The 18,906-nt window shown below is 54.5% G+C and overlaps 1 protein-coding gene across 5 annotated transcripts in view; it reads right to left on the minus strand.

Moving 5' to 3' along the window:
• The window catches only part of Cbfa2t3 (CBFA2/RUNX1 partner transcriptional co-repressor 3), a 76,926-nt gene that overhangs the window by 45,885 nt on the left and 12,135 nt on the right, over positions 1-18,906 (minus strand). Inside the window, exon 1 of one of the 5 annotated variants that reach the window (XM_087900525.1) lies at positions 8,007-8,281. The exons of the other annotated variants lie outside the window; for them this stretch is intronic. The gene's annotated coding sequence lies outside the window, so the exon portion shown is untranslated. Of the gene's footprint in view, positions 1-8,006; positions 8,282-18,906 lie in introns of those variants that run through there. 5 annotated transcript variants of the gene reach the window in all.

Genomic DNA, 18,906 nt, shown 5'->3' on the forward strand with positions numbered 1-18,906 from the left:
TTCAGGGCCAACAGGGGTGGCAAGGAACACCCATTGCTTTTTCATGTCCTGTGGTTTATGGCTGCCAAGACCAGGTCTCCACAGTACCATAGGGCGGTCTCCCAAGCACCTCTCAACTCTTCTCCCCTCATTCACCCTGGGTACTTCTGCATCCTAAGCCTCTTCACTGCTCTTGTCAGGCACGTTCCTGCCTCAGGGCCTTCGCACAACCGCAAAAAAAGTGGTTGTGACCCTGCTCCCCAGCAGGTTTCAGCACAATCCCTTCACCAGGAGACCAAGCCAGTCAGGGACCTCGCATGGTCTGGGCTGAGACTCCAGCTCCATCATGTATCCCCTCCACTCACTGTCCCTCTCAGACACAGGGCAACATTTGCTGGGCTCTGGACCGCACTAGCCTGTAGCAGGTGTCAGTCGCTGTCAAAGGAACAATCCCTACCTGCTGCGTTTTGTTTCAGCTGAGGACAGAGGTCTCAGAACGCTGGCATGGCATGCAGGCTTCCACAGCTATCCACCCATCTGTGAGCCCGTGGGTGCAGCTCCAGGCCAGCGTCTCAGATGAGGGGATCCAAGAGCAACCCTGCAACTCTTGGAGCTGCTCCACAGCCAGGGTTCCCACAGCCCACCCACCTCTCCTGCAAGGATGGAGCCCTGAACACCGCGTCACTCTGCACATTGAGAGGGCCACTGCTTTCAGATTTGGCGAGAAGTAAAAAACATAATTGGCTCACTGTGTCCCCCAGGGGATCTGGTACTGGCCATGGGAGGTGAGGCATCTGTTCTTCTCCACCAGCCTCCCTGCCCTTTAAGGGTCAGAGTCAGAGGGACAGCAACCTTGGCTACAGGGGGCACACCAGCCAGAGATGGATCTCAGTTGCTCCAGGTTGGGCTGGGCTGTGGCTACCAGACGGACCGGTCTTTGGGGGAGACTAAGAAGCAAGTGGGGAACAGATCATCTGCCTCCCCCACCATACCACTTCCTCCTCAGGCCTGGTATCACCCACTCAGGGTGCAGACACTACTGGGATGCCTAAGGTCCAGCCTGTCCTGACCCTCCTATGTGTGCCCAGAGGTCAGCTTGACTCTTGCCTCCCCTTCCAGCAGGCAGTGCTGCTCCCCAGATGGCATATCTGCTCAGGCCTCCACCCAAGGCCATACTGAAAGCACTGCAGAGCTCCAAGGTCAGCTTAGGAAAAGCTGCGGCCCCAGCACCAACCTCCCACTCCTCAGGTTGCTTCTGATGCACTCACTGGTGGCCCTGGGGGCTAAGGCATGAGATGCCCAGAGGACATGGGGCAGGGATGCTGTCCCCATGGGCCCTGTCCCCATCCTGCCCCAGAACCTGTGAGCAACGCAAAGCAGCCATTTTGTGGGATCACCTGGCCTATCTATGCAAAGGGGTGAATTCTGGGTTCCCCCGTGATCTGCTGCTCTCCCTGTCGGCACCTCTCCTTTCTCTGTTCCTCTAGGGGGCCACAATCACCTGGTGTGGTCCCTTAGGAAATGTCTATCTGGGGGATCAACAGTTCCAGGAACATCCAGCTGACCCCAAGCTGCCTCCCGGACTGGTGGGACTGAGACTGTAGGCAGGGGTGGGGTAGAGACACAGAGCGTTCAGCAAGTGATGCTCCCTCAGTCCTGTGGAGAGCCTCTTAGCCAGATGGGACTCTGCAGCTAGACACAGACCTTTGCCCGCCAAAGGAGGTGGTTTGGAATGGACAAAATCTGCCCCCAGAGATGCCAGGAGGGCAGCTGGCTGGCTGGTCCTGATACTTGGAAGCAGAAGATGGCACAGTGTAGGCTGAATCCTACCACAGAGGAGGTGGTAGTGGGTCTGTGTCACCAAAGAGGCAACATTCGGGCAAGGAAGAGAAGGTGGGAGCCGTGTACATCCCGAGAGGTGGGAGTATTATGGCTGAGGGAACCAGGCAGTGCAAAGGACCCGGAGGCAGAGGGCCTGGCACATCTGGGCAACAGGGAGGAGGCAGAACCGAGCGAGTGGCCAGTGGGATGAGGGTTATGTGGTCTTCAAATCCGTGGCTCAGCTTCCTTCCTGATGGGCACTGGTGGGGACTCCTCTGGCCGCCCACACAGGATGGACTCGGGAACAAGGGCAGAAGCAGGGAGGTTGGGGACAAAACTGGGTTTAGACCATCTGGTCATAGAGCAGGTGCTGGGGAGCCCGGTGGCTGTTTGTGGAATCAAACACGGTGACAGCTTGCAGGCAGAATTGCCGCTGCTCAAACAACCCCCCCCGCCCCCCCGCAGGCACCGGTCAGGCATCCCTAAGCCAGCAGGGGACCTTGGGCGGCACTTCTTATTCCACCTGTCCCCGGCAGGGAGGACCAGGCGACCAATCACACAGTCAGCCCTGGCCACTAGGCAACGCAGACCCACTCCTCGGAATCTGTCTGATGCCCACCGCAGCACAAGTCACCGTAACCAGAGATAGATATGCATTTTAAAGGATAGCCAACAGGAATTCAGAAATACTATGTCCACCTTGTGTGCACAGTGGAACATCATTCAGCCACAGAAGTTGGGCCAGTGATGCACACTTTTAATCCCAGTACCCAGGAAGCAGAGGCAGGGGCAGGTGGTTCTCCAAGAGTTTGAGGACAGCTTGGTTTATATAAGGAGTTTTGGGCCAGCTCAAGTCACATAGTGAGAACCTACGGGGGGAGAGGGGGGATGAGGGAGGAAGAGACATACTATAACTGGAAGAACCCTGGAAACACACCAAGTGGTCCCCAATAAGACACACTGTGTGTCTGCACTGCACATACGTATACCTGCACACCTGAACTTGCTTGCATAGTATACACATAGTATACACATATAGCCCCATAGTATACACACAGTATACACATATAGCCCCATAGTATACACATTGGTCCCCACAGCCCTGCTGCAAAGACTAGCTGTTGTCCACTGTCTACGCAGAAGCCCTGCCCAGGTACCCTCTACAAAGCTACACACAGTGCCCTACAGACAGGCTGATGAACTTGGGGAGGTTATGGGGAGTTAGAGTGAGAGCTGGGGGTGTCTGCCACAGATTGATCAGGTCCTCGGGCACACAAACTATCAGCTCTGGCCCCTTTGGCGGTCCCACGCGGCACACATCCCTCAGCGCTGCCGTGACCTCTGTGTGGATGCTGCAGAGCCTCTATAGGCTGTGCACAGTGATCTTCCTCGGCCCAGAGGAAAGCCTTGGGGACCATAGCCCAGAGTCCTGCCTGGCAGAGGCTTCAGCTAAATGGGTCACCTCTGCGAGGCCGCTCTGGGTCCCCAAGTACAGTACACCCTGCGGTACATGCCACATCCCAAGAGCCACAGTGAGAGCCCTGTGTGCACACCTAGCAGCTTCTTCTTGAGCAGCTTCAGGGTATGGTTCTACCAGCTCCGGTGTCCTTCCATAAAGTAGATATTCAAAGGGCATGGCACACAGAGCCCCAAGGCTTGGCTCCACGTTCACTGCTGTCTCCACGGGAGGGGAGGTGCTGTGTAGGAGGCCACCTTGCTCGCTAGAGCAAGAGAGCAAGCATTCGGCGCAGGGTCAGGAAGAAAAGAGGGAGACCTGAGTCAGGCTACCCGATCTACTTTAGACCCAGAGATGGCACTAGGTGTTCTGAGGAGTGGATAGGACAGCCTGTACCTGTCAGCAGGCATATTGGAAATCAGAGGCACAGAGAGGGCAAGTAATTTGTAGCAGGTCACACAGCTGTGGATGAGGCTTTGAAAGCCAGAGTGGCATTCCTTTTCTTTCTGAGGACAGAAGAGAGACTCCACAGATGGGCAGGGGCCCCGAATCTCCTGACGCTTGCCTCCTCTGTAATATGGGAACAACCACAGTCAAAGTGGGTTTTCTCTGGGCTGTCTCCATGATGTTTCAGGGTGGGGTGGGGTGGGGCGCACTTCCTTCTGATTCCCACCAGTCAGCCTTGGCTATGGAGGTCTGAGGTATACGAAGGTCTGAGGTATACAAAGGGCCCTCTTCACCTGTCCTTAGGGGTGTCCTTAAGGTCCTTAGGGGAACACTTAGGAGTGTTCCCATGTTCCCATTCCCTCATCCTCTCTGTTGCCTCTCTCCTCTCCCCTGAGTAAACAGGAGACTATTCTGCTGCCCCTATGGGAGCCTCTGGATCTGCCCGGGAGGCTCAGAGCACAGGGATAAATGGCTGAAAGGGAGGTGGAGAGGGCCAGGGAGCTCAGGAGCTGCAGTCTGTGCTCTAGGAGTCTTGGCCTGGAGAAATCTTCCTTATTATGGCCAAATTCATCTTTGCTTTCCTTCCCAGTGACATCTGGCTTGCCCTGAGGTCTCACATATTACAAAAAGCAGGAGCTTGAACTTGTGTTTTATTGCCTCAGGAAGTGCACTGTCGCTCAGGGGAAGGGGTGGCCTCTGCCAAGCCACTCTCCACCTGGTCAGCCTGAGCCTGGAGGTAGAAATGAGGAACCGGAGTGTTTATCAATTCCCACTATCTCAGGTGCACACCCGGATGCCAGGCCCGGCCCAGCCTTTCCCGCTGAGGCTGAGGGCTGTTTCTACCAAGCCCTGGCAACCTGGCTCGCACATCCTGCTCCAATCTGGGGACCTCAGAAACAGAACTGAGTTTGCTCACCGTGCCTAGGAACGTTGGGCAGCATGTCGGCCAGAAAAGGAGGACAGTCACTCACTCAACCGGGGTGACTGAGAGCAACATGGCTAAAAGAGCAGGTAACCGCCTCATTGGGCTAGCGACTGAGCCCCATACCCGTCATCTGATCTAGAGGTTGGAAATTCTTGTAAAAAGGAGCCTCAGGCCTGTGGCCTATTCCCCATAGCGTCCCTCCCCTCTGAGGGGTACATCTGGTCAACCTGGATATCTATAGAACCTGCATGACTGCTAGACAACTCATTCACAGGGTTAGAATTCAGGAGAATCCCAAGTGCCCATCGGTCTCTGGAGTCCAAACCTCTCTGGGTTTGTAAAGCGGGGGCAGTGACATTGGCTGCCACTCTGGGTTGCTGCAAGGACCCAGCGAGATGAGGCAGGCCAGCGCCGGATCTGGCAATCCTGAGGTCCTAAAGGTGAGGTGGATTGCCCCCTGGGTTGTTTCTGTCATCTACCTCTACGTGGCATGGAGCAGACATTTAGTGCACAATGGCAAACATTCCCCAGGGCCAGCTCTTTCCAGGCAGAGTAGCCTCAGCAAATCCCGCTGGTGACCACCCTCAGGGGACCCAGCTCAGCGGATGCTACAGTGGGTTTGTGGCCACTGTAATAGCCAAATACTGGTTTTCAGAGGGTTTTGAGTGACACCCCCAACCCCCAATTCTGTGACGTCTGAACCAGGGATTGGGTGGCCCGGCTTCATGAAGGCCAATAATGTTGGCACTGGGGCTGAGAAGGGACTGTGAGACAGCTCTACCCCACTTGCCCGAGGAAGCTCAGCAGAGGGCCCCCCCCCACCCATAGTATCAACCCTGGTGGCTTGCAACCCTTGGGATGCACTCAGAGCTCCAGGGATGCTGAAGAGAAGACCTGGCATAAGGATCCCAGGACACAGGCAGGGGAGACTACAAAGCTGGGAGGGACCAGGCAGTCATCAAACTCACCCACCTAGGCTCGTTCATTGCACACTCATCTGGACCAGACAATGAGCTAAGTTCTGATGCTCATAGTCACTGCTAAAGAAGGCGCTGTGACCCCTGGTGCGCAGCACGCGGACCCAGAGGGAACAATGGCCAGGCAAGGAAGCTCCACGGAGGCAGCAGTCTGTGTGCTGCTTGTCCTGTGCTGGATCCTGTGCACACGTGTGTGTGCACGCACATCTGTGCAGACATGAATGAGCAAGGTGGGTTCTCTTCCCTCTTGGTGGTGGAGGAAATCCAGATCCATTAAATTTACCATCGTCCCACTGCCCTGGCATGTGGGAGGCAGAGAATGAATCAGAAAGCCCCAAACTCATCCTGCTTGCGGAGCAGCAGGGGAGGGAAGACCATTCCAGAAGGTGGTGGGAATGCCTCTCTTGACATCCCCTCCTGTCTGCCTCAGAGGAGGCTGCAGCTAAGCCTGGCCCTCCACGGTGGGCAACCCCACTGGCTCAGATCTTGTGGCCCAGTGACCCAGCCTGCCAGCATTTGCATTTACAGATCCTCGTGTAGGAAGGAAAATGAGTGTCTTTCAGTCATGCAGAAATGAAAATATGTGGAGTCCAATCAGAGAGATTTCCTGGAGGTGGTAACTCAATTACATGGATAACCCAGTGACAGAGGAAGGGCTTGACAGGGACCTCGAGGGCTGGTGGGTGGCCCACAGCAAGCCCAGAGCATCCTGCAGGGAGCTGTCCAGGGGTGTCTTCCATATGCCAGTCTGAGCTGGCACAAGCAACAACATGGTGGTGTGCCAGGTACACATGGCCCTCCCTTCTCTCCCCAATCATCAAGATCACAGCACCTCCCATGAGGGTGGATTCCGCCAGAAAATCAGTCCTAACGTGATATTCTCCCTCCCTGCGTCTGTCTAGCTCCCAGGCAGCACCAAGCATCACATCTGTTCCTTCTCTCTCTGCTTTTCCCTCTCTGTGCACAAGAGTGGCTGTGGCCCTGCAAAACATAATGCCAGAGCGTCATTTCATCAGCTTGATGGGCTCCCAGTGCCAACTGGGGACAGCCACATTGTCTAGCTTCCGCCCTTCGGTGGATGGGGTGGGCGACAGTGTGACCCCAGTGTGTCCCTATCCACAGCCTTCCATGCACAAGGCCAGGAATCATTCACAAGGCTTTCCTACCTCTTCCCAGGCCAGGAGCCAAGTGCATTCTGACCAGGTATGGTTGAACTCTCTGGGGCCAGCCCCTGGGATTTGGGGGAGATAATGAGAGAATCCCAGCCCCAAGAAGTTTCTGAAACCTTCCAGCAACTTGCAAGGGCAATGCCAGGGCACAGTGACCGCTCCCTTTGTCTTCAGCCAGCCCCATCCTCTGAGTGGCTGCCTGGGAACCTCCTGTTTCTGATCGCTGGGAGGAAGCACACACCCAGCCAGACATAATGAAGCCACATCCTGGCCTCAGGGTAAGAGGGACGGGTGTGACAGTTGCTGGGATCAACCCCACAAACAGGAGCATGAGATTTTCTGTTATTTAGAGGAACTGGGCTCTGAAAGTCAGCTTCAGCTCACATGATCAGATAGTTCTATTCATGGGGTAGGGGTCCCCACACTCTAAGTCCATTCAGCACTTTGGTCAAGAAGCCCAAACACACTAAGTTCGGGGCTATGCATTCAGAGTCAGCGGCTCCAAGCCAGGAGCTGCCAGCCTGGCTGCCTTCTGCTCCACCTTAGTCAGCCCGACTCCGGCTGAATCTCCAGCCATCTGTCCCTCCACGGTGCTCACACCTCCTCCCCGCTGTTCCCACAGCCTGGCTCTGGGCCTGCCCTACACACAGATGGACCGTTCCCAAAGGCTGTGAGAAGGATCAGAGCCGGAGGCTGTGCCTGCACCTGGCTGTCAGGACCCCAGGGAGGGCGGTCATGATCCCCCTCCCCACCACCAGGAAGGATGCTCAGCCCCAAGGCCTTAATGGCTGATCCTGGGACCAAAATAAGAAGGGGGAAGGGCTAGAGGAAGCAGCAGACCCTCTCTTGCCAGCCCCATCTACCCGGGGGTTGCCCTCTGCTTCTCCAGTCAGTACCAAGCACTGTCATTCAGGCTACCAGTCTTTGTCAGGAAACCCAGTACCCCAGGGGGCGCCTGTGGGTGGTGGTGAATCCGTACTCCTCCAACGACTCAGCTCCCACCTAAATGTTAACCACACACACCCTGGACAGGTCAAGCTGTCTGCTCACCTAGGGTGGGTGCACTCGGTCAAATGAGTGGGCAGAGTTGGCTCCACCCTGCCGTGGGCACGAACTTTGTAAAGTGGCCGGGAAGGGGCGGAGGGCGCAGTGCGGACCCCCGGGAGGGCAGCCATCGGCAGAGTAGGGTGGGTGACAGCGTCGGCGCTGAGCGGGGCAGAGGCTGCACTTACGGTCTGGGCTCCAGCGGACTGTCGCTCTCTTGCAACCCGGTTCTCGAAGTGGCTTTTCCTTCTCACTCGTTCGCCACCTCCATAACTTGGGGGCGAGCCGCACGCTGTCTTCTCGCGCCGCGCGGGGCTCAGGCGCGCGGCGGGGTCGGGGCGGGCGGGGCGGCCGCCTGGGCCATGCCGAGTGCGCTCGGCCCCCAGCGCGGGAACAAAGCGCGCACGCCGCCCGGGCGGTTTCGGCCTCGGCGGCCGCCGGGTCCAGCCGCCGTGCCTTCGGCTCTGCTGCCGCGCGCTCGCCCGCGCGTCTCACGGAGCCCCGCGGCCCCCGCCCCGCGCGCTCCGCCCCCGCCTCCCGCGCTCGGCCGCCGCTGCGCCACCTGCCTCCAGCCCGGCGCCCATCGCGCTCGCTCCGCCCCGGGGCGCCGGCCGCGGGAGAGAGGCCCGGTTCCGTGCGCCCGGCGCCGCCCAACGCCCAAGCGGCTCCCGCCTCCACCGCCTGGGTGGCCGCGGGGCCCCGGGACGAGCCCGGCGGACTTGGCTATGGGACCCGACTCAGGACTCGGGGACCTCAAGAGCGCCAGGCCACGCGTGGGACCCCGTGTGGGTGCAGAAGCGCGGGGCTGTGGAGTGAGAACGGGCCGAGGAGCCCCAGCGCTTAGCCAGTGTGCGGAGTGCGCGCGGCGCGGGGCAACCTAGTGCGGGGCGGACTCCTCGCTGTGCGCCCCCGCCCCGCGCAGGCCGCGCCCCGGGAGGGCGGGCGAGCTGAGCGCACCGCGCACACCCACCTCGGAGCAGTCGCAGCCCGACGGCCTCGCTGCTCTTGGAGCCGCGGTGTCTATTCCCGGACGGGAGGCGGGCGCCCCTCCTTCGGCCGCCGCGCCCCCCACAAGCCCTCCCGGGACTCGGGCCACCTGCGCGTTCGGCCGGCAGGGGGCGCGCTACTCCCGCCGCGCACGGCCTTGGTCCCCTAGGCGCCAGGCGACCTGCTGCAAGAGGGGCTCAGGATCTGGTTCTCCCCACCGCCCGCGGGCCCATCGTTCGCATATGCTTTGCATTCGTTTGCATATCATTCATTTTAATGTCAACCTGAGGAAAAGCCCCCAGCCGCTATTTCTGCCTGTCCCTGTCCTACTTTCTCCTCTTCCTCCGAGCCTTCTCCCCACCCGCTTTGCCCACTTTGCCTAGAAGCGCCCTGTGACAAGTCCCAGGCGTTCCTCTGGTTAGTACATTTGAGCAAACTCGCTGCACTTTCTTTTCTTCTCTTCCCACTGTTCCTCATACACTTGGCTTCTTTGAGACTAGGGGGAGACCCAGGGTCACGGTCTGAGGAAGCAGAAGGGGCCAGAACTTCAGATCAGCGGGGCCTTGATTTTAATCTCATTAAGCATAAATTTGCATGTGAAGAATAAAAATCTAGCAATATGCCCAAAAAAATCTCCCACTCCACGCTTGCCATACTGGCCTGTCACCGCTCCTCCCCCTACCCCCGCCCCCCAGCTAGAGGGTTCCTCTCAGGAATCCACTTCTGCATTCTTGAAACACAAGACAGCGATCCTCCCCCATCCTGGCCATCTTGGACCCCTGGTTCTCCCTCTGTGGAGAATGGTATCCAACCCTAGTCTGACACCAGCAATATCCACATTCAGATCTCTCTTCATGGCTGTACCTGACCACACGGGCTGTATCTATCCTGGAGCAGAGCAGAGGGTTCTGAGTCCATTTCACAGGGCTGGATATATGGCTTGAGACCACAGACTTCATAAACTAGGCATATGGACACCAGCTGTGTAGACTTCTAGCATGAAGGGACTTTTGTATGTGCACTAAGAAAGCAAAGCACTGTTCCCTTCTGAGATACAACCATGCAGCGTTGCCTGGGTGGAGCGACTTGACAACAGAACTCTTAAGCCAGTCTCTGGGAGCTCAGCCTGATGCAGGAGCTGGGCCCTCAGGTTGGGCTGCAGGCTTTTCCACCTGGTGCTGGTGGTGTGTCTGTTTTGTGGCAAGTGGCCATTGGACTTAAGAAAGTGCCACGTGTCTTTAATCCCAGCACTCAGGAGGCAGAGGCAGGCACATCTCTGTGAGTTCAAAACCAGCCTGGTCTATAGAGCGAGTTCCAGGACAGACTCCAAAACTACACAGAGAAACCCTGTCTCCAAGAGCCAAAAGGAAAAAAAAAAAAAAGCTCACAACCCCTGTTGGAGATACAGATTCTAATGTAATCGTGAGCTTCCCCACTCAGGAAGCTCTCCTGAGAAAGCCATGGCTGCTGGATGGGGAAGGGAATGGAGGAGCACTGAGTGCTCCTTGTGTCCGGTGGGCGGATCCCACAGCAGCACTGTCACTTAGGTCCTGACAGCTGCAGCCCCTACATTTTCCACGAACTGGAAAGGTATTTCTAGAACCCATTTGTTAGGCAGAGAAGCCTAGTCTCTTGCCCTCCTGGCCTCCTTGCTCCTTCACTAAAGGCTGGTTCCTTGTGGGAATGGCCAGGTCACAGTTCTTTTTCATGCTACCTTCAGGAAGCTCTCAACCACACAAAAGACATGTAGACACACCCACTCGGAACAACAAATAATCACCAAGCATCAAGCGTCTAATGGACATGCTAGAGACAGTGGAATCAGGAAACCAGGTGCTGCCCGACACTTTTATTGTGTTTATTGTCCATGGAGACAAGGCTCAATTCAGTTCAAAGAAGCCACTGTCCCTTGCTTATGGCATCGTGGCCTTCCCTAGTAAAGCCAGCTCTCTACCTTTATCTGGTCCCTGCTTCCCGTGGAGGGTCTGAGAGGGGCTCCTTGGCCCTCTTTTGACTGTGCCTGGTCACGGCCTCCAAAACAACAGAGAAACCCTGTCTCTCTGTACACCCAGTACAGAGCCATCACCAGGCTCATATGCCTTGACTCATAACTGGGGCTCTCTTTGGAATGGATAGCCTTTTCTCTAAGGAAAACAGTCTCAGGGCCCACCATTTCCAGCAGCACTTGGGTTCATTCTGCCATCCTGACCCCTCCAAATGGTAGCATTTTTTTCCCTCATAGCTCCCAGCTCAGGATTTTGATATAAACAAAATTGACATGAAAATATTTGCCCAGGGATTCTTGACTCACAGTTCATCTATTAGGATTAAACTCTTTTCTGATACCCTATAAAGTTTACAGCGGAGCCCATGCCACGTGCCAGGCACTACCCCTTCCTACCTTGCTCTCTGTAGCCCTGGGAGATGATCTTTCTGCCAGTCTGCCTGCCTGAGGAGGATGCTGGGGACCTGGATGTCACAAGCTAGTGTTTGGCAGAGCTGAGTGTTCCATTCGGCCAGCCCAGCCCGAGTCCCAGCTGTCACCTGCTGTTGACCTTCAATAATAATTCTGAATAGCTTTAGACTCCCTTAAACACGTCTCTGTGATATCGAAAAACCTTTAACAGGAGTTTAGATATCTGCCAAGAAAAGAAAAGTTGAGAAAATACTGGTATTTTAAAATAAAAGGATATCTAGGCCAGGCGTGTTGGCACACAGTCTTAATCCCTGCTCTTTCTCAAGAAGCGGAGAGAGGCAGGTCTCTGTGAGTCCAAGGCCAGCACTGGCTAGATAGTGAGTTTGAGTCTAGCCAGGGCGATACAGTGAGACTGTCCAATAAAATATAATAAGACAAAATAGCATCTAGTGGGTCATAGATAATTATAGGTGCTGTTATCTGTTTTAAAATAAATTCTCCTTAAAAACCTTACTCTGGTCCAAACAATGAGATTTTATATACAACCAAATATATGCTCTATGGAGGAAAAGTCTGAAGAATTAGAACTTTGAAGTGTAAAACTTCCACCGTGCAATGATATTGTTGGAAGAATAAGACATGTTACAATCTCGATAGCGTATGTGTAAACGCAGATCTGGAAAAGGGCTGTCACCCAAAATAAGCAAAGAGTCCATAAGATTAAACAATAAGAAAACAGACAACCCAATTAACGTGGGTCAGATGCCTGAACAGATGTCTCTCAGGGTAGAGGAAGGCGAAGTACCCGAGTGCCTGAAAAGACCCACACTTCACGAGTAGCCAGTTTGCACACACACTAAATGCAGCTTAAAGCACAAGTAAACAGAGTCTTCTAGGCTGGAGATGGAGTTCGGGTGATAAGAGCACTTGCCCAGTAGGCACAAAGACCCGGTTCGATCTCCAGAATCTCATTAGCTGGTTATGGTGGTGCATGCCTGAAATCTCAGCACTCAGAAGGTGGTGGTAGGAGGAGCCAAAGTTCAGAACAAAATAGACCCACCACCACCCCACCACCTCACCACCACGAGCAACCACCTCCTCCTCCACCACCACCTTCACCACTACCACCACCGCCACCACCACCTCCACCATCTCCACCACTTCCAACACCAACAACAACCACCACCTCCTCCACCACCACCCCCCACCCCCCCAATACACCTCCACCACCATCACCACCACCTCCACCACCACCACTACCAAAAGCAAACGAACAAAAACTGTCTGTACAGAAGGAAGCCTGCCAGCTCCTGCTTACAGCAAATGTATTTATAATTGCTCCAAGTTAGAGGCAGTGGATCAGTCACTGAATAGATATCACTGTCTGGGACACATCAGATGGTGGATGTTATTCATTCGTACGAAGATGAGAAACCCTGAGGCATCTCAAGTACACCTTGTGGAGAGAAGAAGCCCATTGGGGAGGCAGCTCTCTGTGGCCCAACTCTGACATAACATCCTTCAAACAGGAAGAAGGAAAGGGCAGTGGAGAGATTTGAGTGCCTGGCTTCTGACTTTTCCGGCTCAGTAGGAGCCCTTTGTGCTCCCCAACCCCTGAACGCCTGGATCCGGTTGGGTCAGGTGGGGGTAAGGCAGGGAGGCTCCTGTGGATGACACGTTGATGGCGGACATTATCATTAGACATTTGTCTGGACTCACACAACACAACACCCAATTCCTTGTTGGATCTTCTGAGGAGCTCATTGTAAACATGGGTTCTGGTCAGTAATAGTGTGTCTGTGTCCCCCCCTCTATCGTTACCAGTGCCTGACACCAGTGCCCCTGCTGGTGCTGTGGGGATTCAGGGGTAGCTCTGCTCTCTGATCAGTCTCCCTGAAAATCCAAATCGGCTCTATAATGCTTGGTCTGTTTATTTTAAAAAGCCTGGGAGACGAAAAATAAAGATATCAATGACATTTTAAGCATCTCATGTAAATAGTAAAGGGTACGCGCAATTGAGAAGGCATAGGGGAATGGACGCTGGTCTAGCACCTGGATTCTTACATGGCTCCTCTTCCCCTCAATGCATATTTCTATTCTGTTCAACAAGGCTTAGCCAGCTGCAACGTCAGATGCTTATAATCCCAGCATATGGGAGCCGAAGCAGAAAGATAGTGAGTTCCAGGTCATCCTGGGCTATATAGAGAGACTCTGTTGAGGAGGAAGGAGGGGGAAGGAGGAAGAGAGAAGAGGGAGGAAGAGAATGAGGAGGGGGAGAGGAGGAAGAGGAAGAAGGTGACATGAGGGAGTTGAGAGGTCAGGCTCTCCAGGTAAAAGTGAATCACAGTGTGTACAAATCCAGGAAGCTGAAGTTCCAGCTCTAGGCGGCACAGACAGCAGCCTCGGGCCAAGCTACCTCAAACAGTGCAGCTTTGGGAAGCGCTGCCTGCTGCCTTCCGCCTCTGCTGAGGTCTAAATGCTTTTCATATGCCCACTTGGGAATGATGCATTTCTGCAGGTGAGGAAGCTGGCCCTGGGAGATTCAAGTCTTGTGGTGGTGGCTGGGATGAGTTCTGACTTCACCCAGAAACCTTCATGCTTTTTGTTCCCCCACCTGCTTCTGAATTTCCTGGTTCAGTCCTAGCCCTTTAGCTTCCCCCACCCCTCTTGGGGCCATCTACCAGCCAACCGTACAGCGTATGACAGTCTTGAGGCAGGAGGACGGACAGATGGCTGCCTCTGTTCCTTTCAGACAGCAGGGAACAAGTGTGAGCTTTTGGCAAGGACGCAGCTATCACAAGGATTGAGACCAAGTGGAGAGGGGCAGGGTGGCTCAGAAGTGGCCTTTGTGAGTGGGATAACACTGCATATGCCACAGGGGCTGCCAACACAGGTCTCCCTCCCCAGCAACTCACATCCTGCACCCAGAACTCCGGGGGCCAACGCATCTATACCGTCCCGTAGGACCTCCAGAAGTCAGAGGGGAGAGGAAGCTTCCACGACCTCTCTCCCTTTTGGAAGCACTGATGACTTCGGACTGTGGGAAGACATTGAGCTTCCCTTGTCTGCTAAGACCCCTCTACCTCTCATCTGCATGCGAAAGCAAGATTTGGAAAATCATTGGAGCCAGCCAACAGTGGATGGCCACAGAACTCTGCAGGAGGGCTCGCTCAGGGTGCCGCTCATTTGCAGGGCACTGTGACCATTGTTATGAAGAGACTTAAGACTGAGCCATAAAGTTACACATTAGGAGTCATCTGCCAAAGTCTCTACTGTCCTGGACACTGCCCAACAACGACAAGGTAGAGGACCTGTCACCTGTTCTGAGTGACAAGACCCAGAACAAGAAACAAAACCCGAAACAAGACCCAGAACATCTCTGATCCTCTACCTCTGATCCTCTAGTGGACAGAGAAGAACCGGGTCCAGGCTTTGTCCCTGAGTGAAGAGGAGAGCACAGGCCATAGATTAGGGAAGACCCAAGGGGATGCCCTGGGGACAAGAGGCCACAGCAGCACTGCACGGCTGAGTGACTGTGTATGTCCTCTGTGTGCCCTGCCTTCTGCTGTTCTCATTTTGGAACCCTTTCTGCACCATGGGAACCTTCAAGCTGTTGCTCCTTCCTTTACTCTCCTCTAGGCTGGAGGTGGTATATTGGGGTGGGGGTGACTGCAAGCCCTGGAATCAGTGGGAGCCATAGCCATACATGTGTCAAGAGGGCCAGAGACTGTTCTCTTGTCTTGGCTCAGCTTCAAACGAGGCGCTGCCAAGCACACTTGAGGCAACCTGCTTACATGCATGCCAAGGAGTGGGGGTATGATTAGGCACTGTGTAATGTCCCCAGAGATGTGGAGTTCGCTTGCAGACTGTATCAAGGGCCAGGTCCCACTGTGGATAAATATACGATGTATTTTCCTCTTTGCTTGCAAAAATCAGCTGCTCATAGTTAAAGAACACATTGTGAAGCACAAGACACTAAGCACACTAGCAGAGAAGGGCACCTGTGGCGGATGTAAGTCAGCACAGAACCCCAAGAGTGACACATCTTATTGTGTGATGGTGACAGCTTCTGCACTCCTCAGGGCCCTGACTCACCCTGAAAGATGAGAAACAGGCTGGGACATGTGCCCGAAGGACCGAAGGCTACAATACACAAAGAAGGAAGAGAAAACAGCAGGCTGGGGTGGCGTTTAGTGAAGCGCTTGCCACGCAAACATGAGAACATGGGCTTGATCTCCAGGACCCATGTGAGAAGGCCAGGTGTGGTGGTCTGTGCTTGTGATCCCAGCATTGGGGAGGTGAGACAGGTTTCTGGGGTTCAGTGAAGGCTACTCACCAAACTCTGGGCCGGTGAGAGACCCTGTCTCAAAAAGAAAGGTAGAAACACCCAAGGTTGTGCCCCAGCCTCCATATGCACACATGCACACACACAGAGAGGATGGATAGATGATAGATAGATGGATGGATGGATGGATAGACAGACAGACAGACAGACAGACAGATGGATAGGTAGAAGCAAATGCAAGCAAAAATACAAATTGTAAAGTATGTGAATAGGTAAGTCCCATGAGGATAATGGGGACACTCCTCCCAAGGTCAGCTGTTTCTCCACTCCTCTGCCTTCAGTTCAGGCTGCCCTGATTCTCCTCCACATTGTGTCCTTCCCTCTCCCTCTTTATCTGTGTCTGTCCATGGCTTATCTGTTCCCTGCTCAGCTCTGGTGTCCCGTCTGGCTACTGTCCACTGCTTTTCTGCTCCTGGAGTGCAGTACCACTGCATACACTCACAAGTGACTTCATGCCATTTCATGCCACTCCCTAGGAAACGTTTTTTTCTGTTTTTGCTTTTGTGGGTAATATGCAGATAGACATGTATTTTTTTTTCCCCAAGACAGGGTTTCTCTGTGTAACAGTCCTAGCTGTCCTGGAACTAGCTCTTGAAGACCAGGTTAGCCTCGAACTCACAGAGCTCCATCTGTCTCTGTCTCCCAAGGATTAAAGGCGTGTGCCACCACCACCTGGCCCCACACATACATTCTTGCTACATAGCTAGTCTTGGTTGGCCAAGTACTTACTATGTAGTCTTGACTGGCCTTGGATTTACAGGCTATCTTCCTGCCTCAGCCTCCTGAATAATAGGATTCCAACTATATTAGCTCTATTTTTGCTTTTTTAAAACATCTCTGAATTCTAGCCTGCACCCCATCCTGGTAATAATCAATGGGACCTCCGGCCTTGATGCTATTTCAGCACCCCCTATGTGGCTTCTCTGCCCCTATTCCTTGGCCTTAAGTGGGCACCTGGTTCAGATAAGGAGGGTGACCACCTGGCCACTCACGGTCCTTCCCCGGGATTGTTTTGGCTAACAGGAAAGGAAGGCATGCCTCTGGTTTTACATGGGAGGTAAGGGCCGGATTGTCCCAGGCCATCTGCTGGGACACAGCAGAAAGGACAGGCGGGGGGGGGGGGACAGAGGACAAGGACAGACAACCTCCTGTCACAGATGTGCTTGACTGACTCCCTGGAGCTGGTTCCTGTCACTTGTAGCCCCATATTCCTGAATGACCCACACCTGGCTGTCCTTTACTGCACACTCAGAGCTGAGTGGCTCCTGTAACCCAGCGCCTGCTGTGACGGGAACAGGCTCGCTGGGAGCACACAGAAGCCAGCACAGCTCATCCATCAAGGCCAGGCAGCCGATGATCTCCCGACCCACAGTGTCTGTTGCTGACAGGCCGTTTGTTATCACTGGAGCCAGGCCTGGTGGTGGGAGCTTCTCTCTCCATCCATCTCCACATGAGAGAATGTGACATGGGGAGGCTGGTGCTGTCCCCTCCAGCTCCAGATAAGGTTCAGCTCCTGAGCTGCCTCCTCCACACCCCTCCCAGCTCCAGGCCCATAGACACTCTGTTTAGAACATTTTGCAGACATACATTCTCAGTGAGGGTCCTGCCCAGCCTCAGCATATCCCATGGGAAACTTTCCTCTGTCCTGTCCCCATGATCTCTGTGGTTCTCCTTGGTTGAGAGGAGGCCCCCGGCATCAGAACATGTGGCTTCCTGCACCCACTGGATGCTGAGGTGCAAAATGTCAGGACCCCATCAACATTGGGACTCTGCAAGGATGGTGCCTTGGACAAAAATAAGGAAATAAATAACCATTCATGGAACCTGCCTGGTCTGATGTATCTGTCAATCAAGTCCCACCTTCTCAAGCAATGACAGAGGAGAGGACGCTGTTAACAGATGGCTGTGCCCAGGTTAGGGGGGTCACTTCCTATGTTCCCCTTAGTGATTGATCCACAGCCCCATAACCTCAGTGAGTGCACAGACTAATTCTGGACTCCGTCATGGGCCCAGAGAAAAGGGAGCAGGTCCCAGATATTGCCCTGAATCTAGGGAGAGGAGTTAATTACAATGTAAAGAGACCTAAGAGCACCCCAGTCAATTCACTGATTTTGCACACAAGGAAACTTGTGAGCCTTGGAGAGGGAAAGGCTAGGCGGCGGGGGGGGGGGGGGGGGGGGAAGCACGTTGCCCTTTGGCGTTCTCGGCTCTCCAGGCCAGGCTCTGTTCCACCCAACTTGCCTGCCCCTTATGAGACCACGTCTTCTGCAGATCAGAAGGGCGTGTGGCCAAAGTATCCAGGAGTCTCTGTAGGGTTCTTGTGTCAAATGACTCAATATTCTCAGGGAAACTCTGTGCAAAGAGGTATGGGAGCTGCCCCACCTGCCTATCCATGCCTTCCCAGGGTGCTTTGCAGCTGCGATGATCATATGCCTGGTTGTGGGGCTAGAGTTGGGTCTCTTGAGTATTGCCTGAGGATAAAGGGTCAAGACATAATGGCAGAAGACCCTGCCTCCCTCTCTTGATCTGTCTGGGTAGCTCCATATCTAAAAGGGAGGGCAGGAAAGACCAGAAACAAGGACTGAGGCTCTGGGCATCACCATGCCAGTCATGTGTGGGAGGTTACACGAGATTGTGTGGTTTCTGTTCCGTGTCCTTCTTGGAGCTTCTAAGTGTGCTGGGGACAAGGCCCGTGGTGGAGGCCTGATGACAGTCACTCTGTAGAGAGTGATTATGTGCCTGGAGAGCTGGCCCTGGGCTCCTGTGTCACACATTGGCTATGCTGCAGACCCGGACATGTGTCTGGTGGGCGACACAAGTCTGAGGGGTGGGAGAGGCTTCAGGGAGTCATGAATGAGCTTGGGGGCTCTTAGACACAACAGATTTAGGCCGTGTGACCATCCAGGGACAAGGCACCTGTCACTGCTTTTCAAGGCCCAGGACCATAATTTCTGTCTATTGAAGTTGTAATTTACCGCTGGGAAAATAAACATTTGCGTTTGTTTGGCTGACGACATCCCATGAATGTTAATCCAAAACCCCGGGTTTTGCTGAGGGGCTGACTTCCCTCCCTCGCCTGGCCTGGGCTCAGTCCAGCCTTCGCACCTGCTCCAGGAATCCTGTTTTCTCTACAGCCTCAGTTTCCTTAGTGTGCTGGGGGTGCCAAAGGGTTGGGTCAGTCCAAGGGTACCACCATCCTGGCCAGAACTGACTGCCATACCTTCCTATGTTGCAAGAGAAGCTGTCTGAGGGTCTGGTAAAGTTTGGGGTCCCATCTGGAGTTGTAGGGGCGCTGCCTGTATGGACTGGTGTCACTTGGCAGGTGCACATATGGAGGACA

The sequence above is a fragment of the Myodes glareolus genome, chromosome 22 (genome assembly GCF_982192425.1).
Source record: "Myodes glareolus chromosome 22, mMyoGla1.1, whole genome shotgun sequence".
NCBI classification, from domain to species: Eukaryota; Metazoa; Chordata; class Mammalia; order Rodentia; family Cricetidae; genus Myodes; species Myodes glareolus.